General features: G+C 35.7%; 1 protein-coding gene and 1 pseudogene across 2 annotated transcripts in view; both read right to left on the reverse strand.

Moving 5' to 3' along the window:
* Positions 1–22,232, reverse strand: part of KCND2 (potassium voltage-gated channel subfamily D member 2) — a gene marked incomplete at both ends in the record, with an annotated part of 464,273 nt that overhangs the window by 389,310 nt on the left and 52,731 nt on the right. The gene's annotated exons all lie outside the window — the stretch shown is intronic.
* Positions 5,090–14,223, reverse strand: LOC309827671 (large ribosomal subunit protein eL28-like; annotated as a pseudogene). The gene is made up of 4 exons: positions 14,217–14,223; positions 12,451–12,537; positions 10,771–10,829; positions 5,090–5,540 (listed from the first exon to the last, which is right to left on the reverse strand). The product of its transcript is annotated as a large ribosomal subunit protein eL28-like (transcript).

The raw sequence follows: 22,232 nt of genomic DNA on the forward strand, positions 1-22,232 counted from the left end.
TCCATTTCTGGGTGTATATCCAAATGAACTGAAAGTAGGGTCTCTAAGAGATATCTGTACACTTATGTTCATAGCAGCAATATTCATAACAGTTAAAAGGTAGAAATGTCCATGGATGTATGAATGGTTATATAAAATGTGGTATATACATACAATAGAATATTATTCAGCCTTTAAAGGAAGGAGATTCTGACCACATGGCTGAACTTTGAGGACATCATGCTAAGAGAAATAAGCCAATTAAAAAACATTTTATGGGGCTTCCCTGGTGGCACAGCGGTTGAGAGTCCGCCTGCCGAAGCAGGGGACACAGGTTCGTGCCCCGGTCCGGGAAGATCCCACATGCCGCGGAGCGGCTGGGCCCGTGAGCCATGGCCACTGAGCCTGCGCGTCCAGAGCCTGTGCTCCGCAACGGGAGAGGCCACAACAGTGAGAGGCCCGTGTACTGCAAAAAAAAAAAAAAAAAAAAAAAATTGTATGATTCCACTAACACAAGAGACCTAGAATAGTCAAATTCATAGAAAGTAGAATGGTGGTTACTACGGAACGGAGGAGAGGAAAACTGGGAGTTGTTGTTGTTTAAATTTTTTTAATTTAATTTATTTTTTTATACAGCAGGTTCTTATTAGTTATCTGTTTTATACATATTAGTGTATATACATCAATCCCAATCTCCCAATTCATCCCACCACCACCACCCCCCTGCCACTTTCCCCCACTGGTGTCCATAAGTTTGTTCTCTATGTGTGTCTCTATTTCTGCCCTGCAAACTGGTTCATCTGTACAATTTTTCTAGATTCCACATATACGTGTTAATATACATTTGTTTTTCTCTTTCTGACTTACATCACTCTGTATGACAGTCTCTAGATCCATCCACATCTCTACAAATGACCCAATTTCATTCCTTTTTTATGGCTGAGTAATATTCCATTGTATATATGTACCACATCTTCTTTACCCATTCGTCTATCGATGGGCATTTAGGGGGAGTTATTTAATAGATATAGAGTTTGTTTTGCAAGATGAAAAGGTTCTGGAGATTGGCTGCACAATAATTTAAATATATTTAACAATACTGAATTACACACTTAAAAATGGTTAAGATGATAAATGTAATGTAATATGTATTCTACCACAATTAAAAATAATCCAGACTTTAGTAAAAAAAAAATTTGTAATGTCTCAATCTTACAACTTATGTGGCAGAAAAGCATACTGCCAGGTGAAAAATATATGACCAATTATGTTCAAATAGGGTCGAAGGGATCAATCAAATGCTCATTCCTCAAATTTTAGTACTTTTTATCCAGCCAGTTATCCTAAGTTTTAAGCATCTGAACTATACTGTTTTGGTTCTCCAAAGATTCTCTCAGAAATATCTGCATAAAATTATGCATTTTTAAAGAGAAAGTTCTGCTCATTTCTCTTTTAATCTTTGATCTATTCATACTTTAAGATCAATTCAACATTTCTTACCCTGTGGGGGGTCTTCTCTCTATGACTGTGCTGAACACTCTTTCCTGTGGGCTACCATTATGGCTTACAAGTAACTCATTTATTGAATTTACTGCCCAATTACCTTTTTCCTATCTGTGAGCTCCTTAAGGGTAAGCATGCTTCCTCTTCATCTATGTGTCCCAAGAACTCAGCAGAGAGCCAGGCAAGAAATAAAAGTTTAGTATTTATTTATGGGATAATGGTGAAGCTAACTCTTGTAAAACCATCTTATTAAATAATTGAGAAATTAGTTCCTCTTAGAGATCAGAACTATGGGGGGATAAAAGCCCACTTGCTCCTTCATCTTACTGAATATTATTTTACCAAAAAATAAGATATAATTTTGTTTTTCTTTTTTGATTTGAATATCAAGAAACTAAATGCCAAAAGTTTGTCCTAAATAAAAGTTTACCCCTAGCATTAGTAACCTAGTATGAGTAATCTGGTATTATTACACCAATACCCCATCCTCTCTTATCCTTGCATCCATGCTACTGTAACATTATCTTGTTATAAACTATCTCAAGTCTATTTCGGAAGGAAGTGAGATATGATTAAAATATGTAAAATATGCAATATAAAGCTAAATATGAAGGTGCTGCTTCAAAGTTGTCTTTAGTTTCTTTTCTTTGTTCCATGAATAATGTCTCCCACATTTCCGTAGAATCCTAAACAGCTGCACTCTCATTACTGCAATATCTGTTCTTATATGCTTTATCTTGTCTGGTTCAGTTCTGAGTAGGCGGTATAGTCTGTTCTCCATATTTGTTTTCTAATGTATATCCACTTGTGTGTCACATTAGTTATTCTAGTTTTCCTTAAACTGCAGCTAAATTAAGCTATTTTTCAAAGTAATATGACAACCTAATGAAGACCCTTTCTATGTAAGATATGCACACTTTAGTTGGTATAATTAAGACAACAGAAAATATGATTTCCTTCATAACAATCTTAAACTGTAGAATTTAGGAGATCTGTATCTAGATTTAGATTTAGGATAAACTGTGATGCTTTAGAAAAGTCTTTTGACGCCTTAGGACTCGATTACCTCAAAAGTTCTTTCCAAGTCTAAAATTATGGATCAGTAATGTCTAGAATGATAGCTGAGGTTCTAAGCCCTTGCCTGGAAATAAGCATAAGTACTCATCAGTTTATACAACGCTTTCTACAAAAAGAAGCTACCCTGAATATCATGTTAAAATACTTCTTTATTCAGATTAACATAAAATAAAAAATTCGAACTGTAGAATGCCAGATTATGCTTGCATTTGCTATGAACTTCTTAAGTAAGTATATTGTCAACATTATACTACTTTCAATACAACATAGTTGCAAATATGGCTTCTCAATAATCATATAATTTCTCATCTTGGTATCCAGTACGGACATTAGTCTGGTCCAACTTACATATCCAATCAATATATGAGGATATCTTATGCCTTAGTAATTAAAGCCAATTTCCCCCTCAGACTAATTTCATCGCTGAAATATACTGCAAGTTTATTCCTACTCTCATTGTTATTTGCTCCTTGAAAAACATATCAGACCCTTTCCTGACAAACCAAATACCCTGAGTTTTGCAAGGCCTACCTGGATCGTTCATCTCTTCTGTGAAGCATTATCGGGCTATCTAGTACTCAGACAGCTTAAAATGACCTATCCATTTTCTACATTTTTGTAGTACCACAGAATTCATCCCTAACTTCTAATTTAACACCTAGTAATACATCAACTCCAGAATAGAGCAGCTAGTTCATCCATAAGCACACATTCTCCTTCTTGCCACACGTTTAGACTGCACTGCCCAACCTCTTTGCATCTGGGTGAACCTTATGACTAGTTCCGGCCAATGCCATGTGGGCAAATACAACATTCAACTACTCTGATGCCTGGCCTATGAAACTTTGAAAATCTTTCATGCACTTTCCTCCTTTGTACTTTTCTTCTGGCTGTACACAGAGGATTCAATAAGGACTATAAGCTTCTAGGTGATCACAAAGGTCCTAAGTACCTCCACGAATGAAGGGATGGAATGAAGCTCCTCCCTCTGCCCCAATATACAACTTTATATGGTACCCTTGTTTTTCTTGGGTCGTTTTTTACTTCCCTCATTGACCATAAATGACTGAGAATATACCTCAATGCTTTTTGGAATTCTGTATATAAGCAAATACAATTATTTAATAACATTCATTCAACATAAGCATTTTTTTTTTTTTTTTTTTTTGCGGTATGCGGGCCTCTCACTGTTGTGGCCTCTCGCGTTGTGGAGCACAGGCTCCGGACGCGCAGGCTCAGTGGCCATGGCTCACGGGCCGCTCCACGGCATGTGGGATCTTCCCAGACCGGGGCACAAACCCGTGTCCCCTGCATCAGCAGGCGGACTCTCAACCACTGCACCACCAGGGAAGCCCAACATGAGCATATTTTAATAGAAAATGCATATTGTCTTTAGATTTATACTCTCATCACTCAATAATATGCATTCCATATTCATAAAATATTCTAAATATTTAATTATTTTTAAAAATTGCATACTATTCAATGATCATGCTAATCATATATCTGTATAATTTTAAAAAGTAAAACAAAAAATTAACGCTTTAGTATTCACTATGAAAGAGAATAATGGCCAGATTTTCTTCTGATTGGTGTTCTCTGTAGGTGCTATAATAAGTAATATAAAGCTAGAAATTGAAAAAAGAAAATCTGTAAGAGTCCATGAACACATTCTCAAGTCACTGAAATAACACACAGTTGGTGTATGAATGAGTTCATGAATCATTTATCAGTGGTGACAGAAATAGAAATTATTTCCCTCAGAAGTCTATCTTTATTACAGTACCCTGTAAATATGTTCAATATTTGAATCTCTACTTTTAGGGAGGGAACTAACATTAATTGAAGGCTTATTCTGTGCCAGGTGCTTTACATAAATCATTGTACTTACCCCTCACAACAACTCCTTGAGGTAGTTATTTTTATCCCCATTGCAGAGATGAAATACCTTAATGAAGAAAGAACGCAGCTCACAAATGGCAGAGCCCTGACTGGAACCCACACCTGCCTTATTCTTTCATACTTTTTCTCTCTAACACAGAATTCTCTCTAGCATCTCTCATCTATGTACTTTTTCATGACACTTTGTGTTTAAAGTACTTTACTTCTCTATTCTAAATATCAACATAAAAGTTCAACCAGTTATAATTATTTAGTGAGCGTCAACACTATGCTAGACAGAATAAAGTTTTAAAACTCATGTAAGAGTTTGCCGTTTATGAAAGGTCACATTGAAAGATGTCCACTTCCATTATAGATGATCCTTTCTATACCATTTTTCTCCTCTCCTCCCTGTAAATCCTGTTTTTTAATCTCCTGTCACCAGATTATATTGCTCATTTTCTTCATTGTTGAAGTCACTTAATAACCTTGCAATTAACTCCTCCAAGTTTCCCAAATATTTTAGCTCTGGCCTAACGGTCACTCTTTCCAACATGACTCTTTTTTTCTTTTTTTTCTTTTCCTTTTTTTTTTTTTTTTAGGCAAGTCAGCTGACAGCTTTACTGCATTGGGGAAGTGGATAGATCGCTCAGGAGCTCTTGGTGGGGCGAGTCCGCTTTCTCTTCGCCATCACAGGCTTCTGGCGCGCAGGCCTGCCGGATGGCGGCCACGCGCAAACCCGGGCGGTACTTGTTCTTTCGGATCACGTGCCGGATGCTGCCGAGGGCGGCCCGGGCATTCTTGTTGATGGTGGTCCGCATGTTGGAAGTGGCTGCCTTTCGCTGACTGGATCTCCGCTTCATGACCACCACGACCCCTTTGCCGTCTGCCGCCAGCTCCATGCCCACAGTTCGGCGGTGAATGAACCTGTTGTACCGGAAGGAGCTGCAGGCCTTCAGGTTATTGGGCTCGGTGCTATACGTCTGCTTGTTCCTCTTGATCAAGAAGCTGGAGCAGTTCAGCATGATCATCCATTGCAGATGTGCTGACACGGCGGCAGCTCCTCTCGTGGCGGCTGCCGGATACGCTCCAACATGACTCTTGATTTAATTGACAACTTCAATATATACATATATGATCCTTCCTGACATGTGGCCTATTGATTGCTTAATCTTCCTCCCTCTAAATATCTTGTCTTCCCTATTATCTCAGCCAATTAACTGCCTGGCCATTTCTAGACCTATTCATTGTTAGTAATGCCCATACTTTCACAATTCTGTTTCATGCAGCCTCAGTTCTCCGACCATCATCTCCTCTTTTTCCAGCTCATTTGCTGCAGTATCTCAACCTTAACAGTCATATGCCCACTGGGACCTTCAATCTATTGAAGGACACACATCTCAGTCCATCAACTCCCTTCACTAGGCAAAATTACAATTCTGCTTAGATTTAAATCTCTTCAACACCTACACTTGTACAGCTAAATATGCATGTAGAAACACACAGCAACTCTGAATGATCTCACTTCAAAAATTCAATTTGAAAAAGTGTTGGAGGACTCTGAAGGCTGCCCACAATCATACTATATTTCACTAGTACATGTACTTTCCACTCTCCTTGAGGACGATTTCATACCTTCTCCTTTCTTCTTAAATTTCTAACACTTCCATCCTAATACTCCCAGTTGATGGCTTTGCTTTGTCTCCACTGAGAAAACTGAAGCAACTAGAAGGAATCTCCAGAAACTCTCACAGCGACATGTATTCACCCACAATTGAACCCGTATACTTTGCTTTCTCTCAAGTTTCTGGATAATGATTATTTACTCCTCTCTAAAACCTTCCCTTGTGCACTAAATACAATTTCCATCACCTATCCAAGAACTGCACAATGGAATTGATTCCCTTTTCTCTGCATTATTAATTTTTTATTATGTAGTAGAGAAAATCACCACCAGCAAAAATGTTATTTTTCTCCCATTTTAAAAGAATCATCTTTTAAACCCCGTTTCACCTACCAGCTATAACTGATTATCTTCTCCCTTCTGCAGCAAAATATCTTCAGATATTTGACTATACCCAGTAATATCAATTCCATTTCTCCTAATGCTCCTTAATCCTCGCCAGTCAGATTTGCCCCCTGATCATTACACCAAAGCTATTCATGTCAAGATCACCAATTACCTCCAAATTGCTAAATCCAATGGTCACTTTTCAGTTCTTATCAACATCAAGTATATTGTCCTTGACATATTTTCTTCACTTTGCTTCCATGATACCACACTCTTGATTCTCTTCTAACAATATTATTTTTACATCTCAACCTTCTTTGTTGGTTTCTCCTCCTCTTCCAGACCTCTTAATGCTGGAGTTCCCTAGATCTCAGTCCTGTATTCTCTCCCTCTCCTCTGTCTGCATCCACTACACCGTGGCCTCAATCAGCATATACATTTTAATAACAGCAGCCATGTCACCCGAATTTAAACTTCTTTCCCAGACATGTTTTCTGAACTTCAAACTCCTATACACAACTGCCTACCTGCCAGATGCATTGAGTTGCCAAATAGATATCTCCCACTGACTTGGCCAAAACTGAACGTCTCATTCCCTTCCTCCTGCAAACCTATTCCACTCAGTCTGTTTTGTTTTTTCATTTAAATGGATGACCCATCCTTTCAGTTGCTTTCAGACAAAAATCTCGGCTTCATTCCAGATTTTTCCCTTCTCACATCCATATCCAATTTTTGGGAAATCCTGTTGTAATATCTTAAAATATATCCAGTACCTAATCATTTCTCACAATTCTCATTGCTACCAACTTGATACCAAGCCATGATTATTATTATCCCAGTGATTACTGAAATCATCTCTTAACTGATTTTCCTGCTTCCACCTATGTGCAAATGATTTCAACACAACAGCCAGTGATCCTTGTCAAATCTAAATCATATCAAATCTCTCCTCTGCTCCAAACCCTCTACCAGTTCCTCTTCTTAGAGTGAAACTCAAGTCATTACAAGCACCAACAAGGTACTATAGTAACTGCAAGATCAGGCTCCACTTCCTTTCTGATCTAATTGTTCCCTCACTCATTCACCTCCAGCCACCTGAACTCCTTACTGAACACACCAGACATACTTATGCTCTAAAGGCTTTCACTAGCATAACTCTTTCTTGGGATGTTGTCCTCCAGATATGTGCTTGCCTATGGCCCTGAACTACATCAAGTCTTTGTTCAGATAACATCTTCTCAATGACATCAATTTTCACCATTTAAGTGAAAAATGCAACCCAACCCCCTTCTCCTTAGCTCTGCTTTGTTTTCTATAGCATTTATTACTTTCTCTTATCTAAATATTTTGTGTGTCTGTGTGTATGTGTGTTCCCCTAATGTAACCCTAGTGCCTAGAATAGTAGACACATGGTATGTGCTCAATTAATATATAAAATAATAAATGGATCAAATAATGAAGTATAAGCTTATCAAACCTACACCCTACACACACACACACACACACAGCTCTAAAGAGAATTGGAAATGTATCCTTTATAATTGAAATATGATGATAATATACATCTAAATGATAATTAATAATTCTATATACAGAATAATAGAGTCTCAAAATTGTGAAGAACCTTAAAGCTCATATAATCCAGTCATGTATGCGATGTTTATGTTTCTTCTACATGTTTTCCCACAATAATTTTCTAGTCTATTCCTGAATACTGCAGTAATGGAGGACCTTTTGCATAATTGGCAATGAGACAACTGAAATTCAAGGTTGGTTAATGTTGCTTGATATTTTACAGCAGTTAAAGACAGTAGGAATGATAGAATCTGAAACCAGGTCTCTTGCCTGCTAGTACCCTTCATTACACTCAACTCTGTATAGAAAACCTTTAGTGCATTTAAACATATGTTTACTGAATCAACCAAATGACTTCTTTAAAACTGGCAGTTACAAAATTTTTATATAATTGCAGTCAATTTAAAAACATTATCAAGAGTCTACAGATGTAGATAACCCTCAAAAAAAAACCTTGAAAAACACTCACTCATTTTAAAATTGAAACTCTTTTGTAAGTTTTCTCATTATCGGGCAATGAGGTTGATAAAATAGTAGCATCAACTGATACTACGCCTAGGGAAAGAGAATTCACAAAATATCTGAGGTAGAGAATTCCACTGGTAACTTCAAAACACCACTATACTACGCTCTAAGAAATCTGCCTTCACGTTAGAAAGAAGACAAAAATGAAAGCAAGAACAGAAATAATGTAGATAAAACAAAGCCCTTTAAAGTTTCCCTCCCAAAATAACTCAAGCAAAGACTGACTCTATCACTTAGAAAAGTCACTGTACGTTCTACTACTAGGTGACTAGAAAGAGGTACTAAAAAGAAACAAAACCCACAGAGTATGTCTGAATTGTGAGTTTTTCATATTTTAATTATGTTTTGGAACTCTGCTCACCATAGCATGCTGTGATACAAAGGAAGAAAAAACTAACAAATTACAAGAGTCAATGAAATGGTCATAATTAGGGTGTCTAAAGACAACACAGCCATCACGAATAACAAAGTGCTCAGTGGTGTCATTAAACTGCTTAAATTTCTAAAGATCTTCCTGTCAGAGTTCTTCTGTAAAGGTGTTATATTTAACGGATAAAAGGACAATTTTTATTACTGTGAGACTCTGAAATGTAAAACAGCTTGACATTTTTGATGCACCATGTCACAGCATATCATGCTCAAACAGACTTTATTCTGTGCAGCTCAATTATATATACTACCAAATGTAAAATAGATAGGTAGTGGGAAGCAGCCGCATAGCACAGGGAGATCAGCTCGGTGCTTTGTGACCTCCTAGAGGGGTGGGATAGGGAGAGTGGGAGGGAGACACAAGAGGGAGGAGATATGGGGATATATGTATATGTATAGCTGATTCACTTTGTTAGACAGCAGAAACTAACACACCATTGTAAAGCAATTATACTCCAATAAAGATGTTTAAAAAAAAACTTTTAAAACTTCAAAAGAACACAGTGTCTTAGAATCATTTCTCAGAAGGAGCAAATTCTTGTTACCATGTTAGAAAACGGAAAAACTTTGTTTTTAAAACAAAAACCACACCACATTAAAATATTTGTAAACTGATTCTCTTGAGTATTTTTCCTCCAAAGACTCTCTATATCTACTTGTGCTCTTGTTTTGTCATTATATACATATTATATACATATATAATATATATATGCATTTGCTTATATATACATTATACAAATGTATATATTAGTTTCTTGGGTCTAGAAAGTTAAAGTTACAGGAATAGGACTTTAGAATTGTAAGGAAATTTACTGGGAATCTACTCCAACCTCCAGATTTTACCAACAGAGGAACAGAAGTGAACAAAATTTAAAAACAAACACATCAACAGAATCCAGGTTAAATAGAATCTCTGATGGACCCTTATATTTTATGTCATATACATATTAGGTTTGAAGATCTTTGTTTGAATAGATTAAAAAATGACTTCAACTGCAAAGATTACTACCTGCATGGAAAGTCATTCACAATATCCTTCACGTTTTAAATTACTTACCTGCAAAGGTTAAATAAATGTAAGAACCACAGTTGATCTGCCAGGTAAAGAGAAATAATATTATATGCTTGCTCTTATTTCAAAGCTAAAAAAGATACTATTTTAAAGATATGGGTCACACCCTGAAGTATGGTAAGTATGTACATTCGTGAGGACATCTATTATTTTTCTTTCTTTTCCTTATTATATAGTTCTACAAAGAAAACAAAAACTACAACAAAAAAGCAGACCAAACCAGTGCTGACAAAATTACTTGCGGTGCATAGTCAGTTGTGACTGTTCATGTGGGAACAGAGTTTGGGATTGTAAACAAATCCTTGCTGGAGAAAAGATAATTTCTTAGACCAGTGTTTGTTTTGTTTTTTCTATTTTAGTGTTTATGAGAATTGCCTAGTAATCCTTTTCAAAATACAGATCTAGGCTCTCCTGTCAATGCAACCCCAACCTCCACCTACTTGGAGATTTTAATAAGCATCCTACTTGATACTAAGGCACTGGGTGTATCTGTCAGGTTAAGGGAAACATTTTTCTCATCCTGTCTGCCCTCGACCTTTAGTATACTGATTGTTTCACAAAAGTACTTAATTCGAGAACTGGAATAACTCTAACTGCCTCGACATATAGAGAATTATTTTGGCTTGAGCACAACTCAGAATCTGAAAGATTTGTGTAATTATTTAGCCATTTTTAAGAGGAATATTATTGCCACTAAGTATATCCCTATGCTACTAACCTGCAGGAAATAGATATAAACATTTTTACCATTCATGGAACCTGATTTCAAAGGTCTTCCTAGGGAAGAAGTTACATAGGCAAGCACATGACAGAATTTGTCAAGGGATCTGGAAATAACTCAAGCTAATATATTAACCACACAAAAAAAAGTAGGTGGAACTTTCATCTTGGATGACAATATAGCCAATTTAGGGGCAGTTTCAAGGTTAAGAGACTGAAGTGAAAAAGCAGGGTGACTATTAACAGAATCAAAGACTCTCAGATTTGGAGATAGCTAAAGACATTATCCAATATAGTTACCCACCCTATCCTAATGATATAATATTCTTGACAAGGCCTTGATAGTTTCTGATTAAATACTTCCTGTGACAGGAATGAGACAGGAAATTTTTTTTAAATGTAACTATGTTTATCCCATTTTAAACAACAGGGTTAGCAAAAAATAATTAGAATATATGGCTTTGAGTTTTTACACTAGGATAAGTTTTTACTTCTTAGCAATATTGATTGTGATATTGCTTCTTTGTGCTTCCCTAAGTTTAAGTATTTGAGCCACATAGGAAAAACCCATGATTAAAATGAATGTAGCAATTAAACTGTGCTACTAATGCAGTAACTTTGGGGAAGTTTTACTATAAATGGCAATCCCCATTCTATTGCTGCCAGGCAAGGCAAGGAAGAAGTAAATTAAAGAAAAATAAAAGACATGGACACACCTTGACTTGCTAGCAGGGTCATTTTTATGTCTCCTGTCTGTACTACTTCTTGAAACCCAATCCTACTCTCCCTACCCTCACCTCATCAGTGGGAGGAGGGGTGTGACTTGATGGGGACTTAGCACAGTCAGGCTGTAGTCTTCAAGGAGTCATCTCCAGATGACTTGTCACATCCATCTTGGAGAATAGGTTCTTAAACTGTGACAGTATCCTACTGTGTGGAAAAGAATTGGGTAAAAAAAAGGAAAAGCTAGTTTTTCTTTATTTACTGCATCACAGATTAAAATCTTATGTCTAAAAAACTTACATACTAGGAAGACTCATGATACTTTAGCATGGTGGGTCCTGGGAGTGACACAAATAAACAGTTTCTACTGCTGACCCCAGGACCTGTTAGAATTTAAAGATGAAGTGACACGCATATTCCCTTCTCCCTATCAGAGGGCAAGTTTTCGAAGTGGAGCCTCTGCATACCTTTTGCCCATGAGCCAAGTTGCCTAGACTCTTAGGACAAACACTAAAATACGGAAAGTAAGGTTTTGCTGAATGTCATTGATTGGTTTGTTTGTAGGCTCTCAGACGGTTAACTTTTACTCCAGACCTGGATTGAAATGTATGTTCTTCAAGTCAGAAATAATTATCATCTCTCTAGTAAGGACACATAAGTTACTGCAGAAACATAGTGAACCTAGCCCAAACAAATGAGAATGATCAAAAGAAGAAAGCAACTAATTCTATAGATATGTGATGAAAATGATTAGAAAATCGAACATTTTTCCAAAGAGACAAGATGAAATGAGTGACCCTGGAATCACCACTGACTGCCATTAGTTCTAGCCTTTGTAAATAGGTAGAATACTTATCATCAGTCTTCAGAATGTCATCCATTCAACTATTTTGAAATTTCTATTTTGTTGCTTAAATATTCTATTCTGTAGGCTAATCTGCCACGGCTATTTTACCAATTTTGATGCTCCCATGACAGGGATTTAAGACTTTATCTTCTTCTAAACCTAGAGTTTCCTCTGCTCCTCTTAAAGAACTGGCCACTGCAACAGAAAACCAAGATAAAAGTAGCTTAAAATGTCAAACAGATATATTATCTCAAGAACCTAGTATCTCTCCACCCTGACACTGACAAAATTCTGATTATGACTAATTTATATGAAATAAAAATTACATTTACATGACATTTAAAAGTAAAAAATTTTAAACTTACTAACAAGTTGTAAAGATCTAAGGCACCGAGAGATGTTTTGCAAAGTATTTTGGAAGATGGTCCTCAAAGACTGCCTACAAATACATGAAATGGAGTAGAATTCTGGCAACAATAATTTATTTTTATTAACGTTAATAGCTATTCTACTGAATCCAGTACCAAAGTGTTATCATGGATGGAACTGGCTAGTTAAAATATCTGTATTGATCAAAATGAAAGAATACTTATAATATAATCAGTTAAATATCAGAGAGTCAAAATTAATGCAACAAGTGGATTGCATTCTAGAAAATATATATATTTAAATTCTTTGCACAACTTTCAAATTTTATTTTTCTTACCCTGCCAACTGTGCCATTGTGGCAAAGGTCCTGAAGTGCTTCATTAGAAACTGAGTTTGCTAGTTTGAGTACAGTTTAGGTTACTTTTCAACAAATGGGGTTGAATTGCTAAGAATCTGTCCATCTTTTTCTTCTGGTGATTGACAGCAACCATCTGCAGGGTGGCTGATCTGACTGGAAAAAGAAACTCAGCCTTCGTAAAACCCACTCAACTAGTAAAAATACATTGGAACATAATGACATCAACTAATCTGTAGTTATAATAATCTCTGATCACTATAAGCTCTTTATAATTTGAAAACAAACATCATTTCCATTAATTCTGGCAATAAACCTATGAAGAATTCAAGAAATGAATTATTAACCCTCTTTTACAGATAATCTTGCTGAACCTCAATTTTCTTAACACATCAGAATAACAAGATAAGTAAGTGACTGAAACAGAATCAGACTCAGGTATTTGTTCTCCAGCCCCATGCTCTTCCAATTGTCAGACAATTCTGTAAGGAATACCTGTTATGAAGATAAAGTCTAGAAGATACCCAAAACACCAAAGACTGTCCACAGCAAATCTGGATGCATTTATTGATTTACATAATTTATAATAGCATGTGAAGTGAAATGATTTTGAATCTGCTAAATAAGTTGTCTTTATTGTGTTGGCCAAATTTCTGATTGCTTAATTTCAAAAGGCTTGTCTAGTTCTTTTTTCACTTATTATAAAATGATTTTATGTGAACCTTTATATAAAATTGTCAAATTTAGGCTCCATAAGCTAAAGTAGGTCAGTGATTAATATCAATATATTCTGTAAAACGAAAGAGGGAGAAAGGGGGAAGAGGAAAGACACATTTTAAACAACCAAGTAACACTGAGCTTTTATAATTTGTTGCTCTTTTGTAAAACTCTCCATGTGGTCATCTAGAGCAGGTTTCTGTCCCAAGTTTTCTGAAAGACTCCTTTAAAAGAAGCTCCAAACTGGGATGCCGGGATATTAAAATTTCAGTGAAGCATTTAAGAAGAAGTATGGGATATAAAGGCATCAACAGCCATTCATTTGTACTGGAAACACTACTTGATTAAATGAAAATCTAACTGCATTGGGTTTCTTACATTTTGTAAAGAACCTTCCAAAAAATGTCACCCACATCTACCTACTTTTCCTTACTCGACATAATTACTCCCCTCAAACTTGTTTTGTAAATGTATCACTAATTTTTAAGCATGAATAAAATATATGTGGAGCCCCATCCACCAGAGGGAAGACAGCAGAAGCAAGAAGAACTACAATGCTGCACCCTGTGGAATGAAAACCACATTCACAGAAAGACAGACAAAATGAAAAGGGAGAGGACTATATACCAGATGAAGGAACAAGATAAAACCCCAGAAAAAAAACTAAATGAAGTGGAGATAGGCAACCTTCCAGAAAAAGAATTCAGAATAATGATAGTGAAGATGATCCTGGACCTCAGAAAAAAATGGAGGCAAAGGTAGAGAAGATGCAAGAAATGTTTAACAAAGACCTGGAAGAATTAAAGAACAAACAAATAGAGATGAACAATACAATAACTGAAATGAAAAATACACTAGAAGGAATCAATAGCAGAATAACTGAGGCAGAAGAACTGATAAGTGACCCGGAAAACAGAAAGGTGGAATTCACTGCTGCAGAACAGAATAAGGAAAAAGAATGAGAAGAAATGAAGACAGCCTAAGAGACCTCTGGGACAACATTAAACGCACCAACATTCGCATTATAGGGGTCCCAGAAGGAGAAGAGAGAGAGAAAGGACCCAAGAAAATACTTGAAGAGATTATAGTCGAAAACTTCCCTAACATGGGAAAAGAAATAGGTATCCAAGTTCAGGAATTGCAGAGTCCCAGGCAGGATAAACCCAAGGAAAAACATGCCAAGACCCAGAGTAATAAAATTGACAAAAATTAATGACAAAGAAAAATTATTAAAAGCAACAAGGGAAAAACAACAAATAACATACAAGAGAACCCCCATAAGATTAACAGCTGATTTCTCAGCAGAAACTCTACAAGCCAGAAGGAAGTGGCACAATATATTTAAAGTGATGCAAATGAAGAACCTAAAACCAAGATTACTCTACCCAGCAAGGATCTCATTCAGATTCGATGGAGAAATCAAAAGCTTTACAGACAAGCTAAAGCTAAGAGAATTCAGCACCACCAAACCAGCTCTAAAACAAATGCTGAAGGAAGTTCTCTAAGTGGGAAACACAAGAGAAGAAAAGGACCTACAGAAACAAACCCAAAACAATTAGAAAGTGGTCATAGGAACATACATATTGATGGATACCTTAAATGTGAACAGATTAAATGCTCCAACCAAAAGACACAAGCTCACTGAATGGATACAAAAACAAGACCCATATATATGCTGTCTACAAGACACCCACTTCAGACCTAGGGACACATACAGACTTAAAGTGAGGGGAAGGAAAAAGATATTCCATACAAATGGAAATCAAAAGAAAGCTGGAGTAGCAGTACTCATATCAGATAAAATAGACTTTAAAATAAAGAATATTACAAGAGACAAGGAAGGACACTACATAATGATCAAGGGATCAATCCAAGAAGAAGATATAACAATTATAAATGTATATGCACCCAACTTAGGAGCACCTCGATACATAAAGCAAATGCTAACAACTATAGAAGAGAAAATCGACAGTAATACAATAATAGTGGGGGACTTTAACACCTCACTTACACCTATGGACAGATCATCCAGACAGAAAATGAATAGGGAAATACAAGCTTTAAATGACATAATAGACCAGATAGATTTAATTGATATTTATAGGACATTCCATCCAAAAACAGCACACTACACTTTCTTCTCAAGTGCACACAGAGCATTCTTCAGGACAGATCATATCCTGGATCACAAATCAAGCTTTGGTAAATTTAAGAAAATTGAAATCATACCAAGCATCTTTTCCGACCACAACACTGTGAGGTTAGAAATCAATTACAGGTAAGAAATATGTAAAAAACACAAACACACAGAGGCTAAACAATACGTTACTAAATAACCAAGAGCTCACTGAAGAAATCAAAGAGGAAAGCAAAGAATACCTAGAGAAAAATGACAATGAAAACATCATGATCCAAAACCTATGGGATGCAGCAAAAGCAGTTCTAACAGGGAAGTTTATAGCAATACAATCCTACCTCAAGAAACATGAAACATCTCAAATAAACAATCTAACCTTACACCTAAAGAAACTAGAGAAAGAAGAACAAATAGTAAAAGGAAAGAAACCATAAACATCAGAGAAGAAATAAATGAAATAGAAACCAAGAAAACAGTAGCAAAGATCAATTAAACTAAAAGCTGGTTCTTTGAGAAGATAAACAAAAATGATAAAGCTTTAGCCAGACTCATCAAGAAAAAGAGGAAGAGAGCTCAAATCAATAAAATTAAAAATGAAAAAGGAGAAGTTACAATGGACACTGCAGAAATACAAAGCATCATAAGAGACTACTACAAACAACTCTATGCCGATAAAATGGACAACCTGAAAGAAATGGACACATTCTTAGAAAGGTATAACTTCCAAGACTGAACCAGGAAGAAATAGAAAATATGAACAGATGAATCACAAGTAATGAAATTGAAACTGTGATTAAAAATCTTCCAACAAACAAAAGTCCAGGACCAGATGGCTTCACAGGTGAATTCTATCAAACATTTAGCAAAGAGCTAACACCCATTCTTCTCAAACTCTTCCAAGAAACTTCATAGGAAGAAACACTCCCAAACTCATTCTACAAGGCCACCATCATCCTGATACCAAAACCAGACAAAGATACCACAAAAAGCGAAAATTACAGACCAATATCACTGATGAACATAGATGCAAAACTCCTCAACAAAATACTAGCAAACTGAATCCAACAACATATTAAAAGGATCATACACCATGATCAAGTGGGATTTATCCCAGGGATGCAAGGATTCTTCAATATACACAAATCAATCAATCTGACACACCATATTAACAAATTGAGGAATAAAAACCATATGATCATCTCAACAGATGCAGAAAAGGCTTTTGACAAAATTCAACATCTATTTATGATAAAAACTTTCCAGAAAGTGGGCATAGAGGGAACCTACCTCAACATAATAAAGGCCATATACAAAGATCGGGAACAAGACAAGGATGTCCACTCTCACCAGTATTATTCAACACAGTTTTGGAACTCCTAGCCATGGCAATCAGAGAAGAAAAAGAAATAAAAGGAATACAAACCTCAAAAGAAGGAGTAAAACTGTCACTGTTTGCAGATGACATGATACTATACATAGAGAATACTAAAGATGCCACCAGAAAAGTATTAGAGCTTATCAATGAATTTGGTAAAGTTGCAGGATACAAACCTAATGCACAGAAATCTCTTGCATTCCTATACACTAACAATGAAAGATCAGAAAGAGAAAATAAGAAAAAAATCCCATTCACAACTGCAACAAAAAGAATAAAATACCTAGGAATAAACCTACCTAAGGAGGTAAAAGACCTGTACTCAGAAAATTATAAGACACTGATGAAAGAAATCAAAGATGACACAAACAGATGGAGAGATATTCTATGTTCTTGGATTGGAAGAATCAATATTGTGAAAATGACTCTACTACCCAAAGCAATCTACAGATTCAGTGCAATCCCTAACAAATTATCAATGGCATTTTTTACAGAACTAGAACAAAAAATCTTAAAATTTGTATGGAAACACAAAAGACCCCAAATAGCCAAAGCAATCTTAAGAAAGAAAAACAGAGCTGGAGAAATCAGACTCCCTGACTTCAGACTATACTAAAAACCTACAGTAATCAAGACAATATGGTACTGGCAGAAAAAAAGAAATATAGATCAATGGAACAGGATAGAAAGCCCAGAGATAAACCCATGCACCTATGGTCAACTAATCTATGACAAAGGAGGCAAGGATATAAAATGAAGAAAAGATATTCTCTTCAATAAGTGGTGCTGGGAAAACTGGACAGCTACATGTAAAAAAATGAAATTAGAACACTCCCTAACACCATACACAAAAATAAACTAAAAATGGAGTAAAGACTAAATGTAAGACCAGACACTATAAAACTCTTAGAGGAAAACATAGAAAGTACACTGTTTGATATAAATCACAGCAAGCTCTTTTTTGACCCACCTCCTAGAGTAATGGAAATAAAAACAAAAATAAACAAATGGGACCTAATGAGGCTTAAAAGCTTTTGCACAGCAAAGGAAACTATAAACAAGACCAAAAGAGAACCCTCAGAATGGGAGAAAATATTTGCAATCAAATCAACGGATAAAGGATTAATCTCCAAAATATATAAACAGCCCATGCAGCTCAACACTGAAAAAACAAACAACCCAATCAAAAAATGGGCAGAAGATCTAAATAGACATTGCTCCAAAGAAGACATACAGATGGCCAAGAGGCACATGAAAAGTTGCTCAACTTCACTAATTATTAGAGAAATGTAAATCAAAACTACAATGGGGTATCACCTTGCACCAGTTAGAATAGGCATCATCAGAAAATCTGCAAACAACAAATGCTGGAGAGGGTGTGGAGAAAAGGGAACCCTCTTGCAGCATTGGTGGGAATGTAAATTGATACAGCCACTATGGAGAACAGTATGGAGGTTCCTTAAAAAACGAAAAATAGAATTACCATATGACCCAGCAATCCCACTCCTGGGCATATACCCAGAGAAAAATAATTTAAAAAGATAATAATTCAAAAAGATACATGCACCCCAATGTTGACAGCAGCACTATTTACAATAGCCAGGTCATGGAAGCAACCTAAATGCCCACTGACAGATGAATGGTTAAAGAAGATGTGGCACATATATACAATGGAATATTACTCAGCCATAAAAAGGAACAAAATCGGGTCATTTGTAGAGGCACGGATGGACCTAGAGACTGTCATACAGATTGAAGTAAGTCAGAAAGAGAAAAACAAATATCGCATATTAACACAAATATTGGAATCTAGAGGAGTGGTAAAGATAAACCCATTTGCAAGGCAGAAATACAGACATAGATGTTGAGAACAAATGTATGGACACCAAGGTGGGAAAGCGGGGGGGCGGGGATGAATTGGGAGATTGGGATTGACATGTATACATTAATATGTATAAAATAGATAACTAATAAGAACCTGCTGTATAAAAAAAATAAAATTCAAAAAAATGTATATGTGGCAAATTGCCTTATGTCTCACGTTAGGCAGTGCTGAAAAGTCAGTTTTGATATGCTGCAATAGGAATTGATAATTGGCTTAAAGTTATGAACACTTAAAATGATTCAACAAGTGGATATTTGCCTTTCTCTGATATTTTTAAGGGTAATTATTTCATTATTGTTTTGATTGGGTGGAAGGTACAGAGCTGCTTCTGATACTAACTCGCTTACTACTTTACATTTCACTAATACCACTGCAGTAGGTATTGGCTATAATGGGGTAAAGACACTGAAAGTAGAGCTGGAGAATGGGACACAAATGAAATTTTAAAAGGAGAATCAAAAAGCAAAAGAGAGACCTTTGGCTAGAGAGAATGGGATAAAATCAAGGTAGTCTAAAGTCTTAGAATATGGTACTTAGACGTGCGGCCAAAGCATCAGGGTGATTTTTGAGTCCTTTGGATTCTTTCACTTACCTCAGAAGAACCACAAGACAATTTATTATGGTGGCATTTTTCTTTTAATATGACATATTCTTACATGTTTTTCCAGAAAATAAATTATAAGCGTAGTGACTACTTTATAACCATTGTTAATTTATTCAATTACTTGTGGTATTATAAAAGCGAAAGCAAAGCAAAAACACTTTTCTGTTACTTCTGTTAATAGGGTTAAAACCAGCAAAATCTACCTTTCTAATCCCTCCTCGACTACACACGTATTTTTCTCCTTCTGTCTCTATTTCTTTCTTTTTTCATAATGAAAAACCACTCCTGAGAGCCCAGGCCAAGGACAAAACAATTTTGAAAACTATCAAGATCAAAATATTCAACTATTAAAAATAGAATTTTTTTTTAAAAAAGGATAAGGTAAAAAAAGGAAAAGCAAAGGTTCTTTACCTTGATCCTTTTTCATTACAAATTTGAATCATAGTGACTAAATTATAATTAAAGCATATTAATTTACTTGAATATTACTATCTAATACTAAAATGAGTACATTCAATAAGACATATGTTTAAAATTTAAATCTGGAAAAATGTTATTTCCTTAAATGTTTCATGCTATATGGCTGTTAACTCCAGTAGTGTGAAAAGCTAAAACACAGGAAAACAATATTGTTTTGAAATCTTAAAAAATTGATTAAGAAAGAAATTGATTACAAAGTCACACTATGCAGTTTTCATTAAAAGGTTATTTTCCACTTAATATTCTTGTTTTTTTAATCCTCAAATCAGTTCGGAACCTGTTTCATTCCTCATTTCAATTTCACTTAGGTTCGTATGTGAATTTTACATAGTTAACAACGTTGATGCTTAATAATCTACTTTTAAAATCCTTTCTGAGGTATTGAAAGCATCATGCTTTATTTAGAAACAGTAGCATAAAAATAATGAAATAGCCAAATATTTACATATATTAATTTCTCTGCACATGCATGATTGTTCTATCATTTTTCACATTCTGAAGTGGAACTCATCCATCATTTTTGATATCAGTGTACGACCAGTTTCTCGTGCCTTTTTCTTATTTCAGCAGCTTTTGTGTTTGAGTTTGATGAAAAAGTCTATATTGAGAATAGTAATGTTAGCAAATGCCAACTGATTTTTTTTTTAATATGCCAGGCACTCTTTTGCATATTTAAAATAGATGGACTCATTTTGTCCTTTCAACATCCATCTAGAGGAGGTATTTTGTGATTCTCATTTTAAAGAAGAAGAAACTAACACATAAAAAGTTTAAGCAACTTGCCCAAGGTTTACCTATCTAGTGAATGGGAGCTAGGGTTTCAACCCAGGCTATATAGTTCTAGAGACTGGATCAATATACTCCCTCTATAGATCTTGTTTTATTTACAGTAAAACAAAAGAAACTAACAAATGGAAAACACTTCTCAGTTGTGAATATTAACAGAGCATTTTCTTTAATCATTTGGGATGTAAAATAAAATGTAATATACGTGAATTTTAAAGTCATGAATAACCTGGACAAATCTGTAGCACGATCAACAAGCATTTTCTACATTTTCTGAAATTCTGAAATTTACTGGACTCTTAAATTAAAACAAAAACAGGGCTTCCCTGGTGGCGCAGTGGTTGAGAGTCCGCCTGCCAATGCAGGGGACACGGGTTCGTGCCCCGGTCCGGGAAGATCCCACATGCCGCGGAGCGGCTGGGCCCGTGAGCCATGGCCGCTGAGCCTGCGCGTCCGGAGCCTGTGCTCCGCAACGGGAGAGGCCACAACAGTGAGAGGCCCGCGTACCGCAAAAAAAAAAAAAAAAAAAACTCTTTAATTGTGTGGATAATAGCAGAGAGAACCTCCTTCACTCCCTATACAGAATCAGTTATTTGGCACCCAGAGTGCCCAGTTTAAGAATAAACTGAAAAATTCTTATCAAATCATTGCAAATTCTGAAGCTCAGAATAGTTCATTGTCAAAAAGGACTTGAGCAAGCAGGAGGTCAGTTCAGAAAAGACAACATGACAATTAAAAGATATATGTCCTCACTTTATTGAACAAAAATCCATCATTTTCTGCTGGGAAAAGCAAGAATTCTTTCCTTTAAAATTCATTAAATTTTGAAATTTTCATGAAAACAGCATCAGAATGAACTCTTGGGAGATGTAACTTAATTTTGAAATAGCAAGGAAAATTCATATTAAGGTTCTGAATCAGAAAGTATGCGTGAGTATAAATACATACTAAGCTAGTTATATTTTCATTATCTTGTAGTTTCATCTTACCACATGGTATTATTTTATTTCCATGACAATAGATTGCAGTAGCTGCCCATTAACTAGATTAAGGGGATTCATAACTGAATTAAGACAGGGCAAATAAGTAACCAATTGAACAATTTATAGTGAGATATTTTTATGGTATTTCTCAGATGACTTCAGTGAGATAAAAACATGATGGTTAAAAGTACTGAAAGCT

This window comes from Grampus griseus (genome assembly GCF_964374135.1).
Source record: "Grampus griseus genome assembly, chromosome: 9".
Classification (NCBI taxonomy): domain Eukaryota; kingdom Metazoa; phylum Chordata; class Mammalia; order Artiodactyla; family Delphinidae; genus Grampus; species Grampus griseus.